The sequence below is a fragment of the Capsicum annuum genome, unplaced genomic scaffold, assembly GCF_002878395.1.
Source record: "Capsicum annuum cultivar UCD-10X-F1 unplaced genomic scaffold, UCD10Xv1.1 ctg44125, whole genome shotgun sequence".
Taxonomy (NCBI): Eukaryota; Viridiplantae; Streptophyta; class Magnoliopsida; order Solanales; family Solanaceae; genus Capsicum; species Capsicum annuum.
In genome coordinates, this window is record NW_025851633.1 from 458 (window position 1) to 1,390 (window position 933).

Sequence of the window (933 nt, forward strand, 5' to 3'; positions counted from 1 at the left end):
AATAGAAGGCATATTACTAATTGATTCTTTGGCCATTTTGTGTTCGAATTCTAAACCGGCGAGGCGCTGCTGGATGCTTCTGATCAATAGAACACGAAGAAGAAGATAAAAAAAAGGTTATGATGAGCTTGATCAGAGGAAAGGTTATGATGAGCATCTATTTGAGTCGATTATTTCCAAGATCTAATTCCAGTTTTTTCTTATGTAGGGGAAACGCCTTACAATCTAAAGTTTTACGCTTAAGGGAAGAAATGTTCTTGGTGGATGCAGGACTTGGGACTCCCAGAATTTGTATGCAAGATGAACCTATAGGAGTGCCAATCAACCGAGCCACCAGGTTTAAGAATAGGGTGGGATTCCTGGATCTAGTGGCTGGTGAATCACTGATCAAAGAGCAGATTTTAGAGAGATTCTTCATCGATCTAGTGGCCGGTGAATCACTGATCAAAGAGCGAGTAGCCGCCAGGTTTAATGATTTGGTGGGATCTACAGATGTAGTGGCTGGTGAACCGCTTCTTCTTCTTCCACGAAGATTCAGACAAAACCGAGCTTGGATGGAACTGAACAAGATTTGGTGAACGAATACAAAGGTCAAAGGCTTTATTATTGAGAAAGTAAAAGGAGGTTATTCAGTAGCCATCGCTGGTTTCATTACTTTTCTTCCATTCCGTCGCATAAGGAAAAGGATATCAAATGATCGATTCACCATTGAGAACATTAACCCCAAAAAGACTAATATTGTGGTGTAGATCTCTCTATGAATGGAAAAGGGGTGCTTCGGATCGGGAGTAACCACTAGTGATAGGGCAAAAATAGGGGGGAAGGACAAAGGAAAGAGCGATGCCTGCATTAAGATTTAAAACTTGTCATCTACTTTCAGGAAATGTTTGGAACAGAGAACTTACAATAATACGGCGTTGTATTATTGTAAGT

General features: G+C 40.6%; 1 pseudogene; it reads left to right on the forward strand.

Annotated features, from left to right (window-relative positions):
* The window catches only part of LOC124892134, a 1,252-nt pseudogene extending 417 nt beyond the window's left edge, over positions 1-835 (forward strand).
* The last annotated feature ends 98 nt before the right edge of the window (positions 836-933 follow it).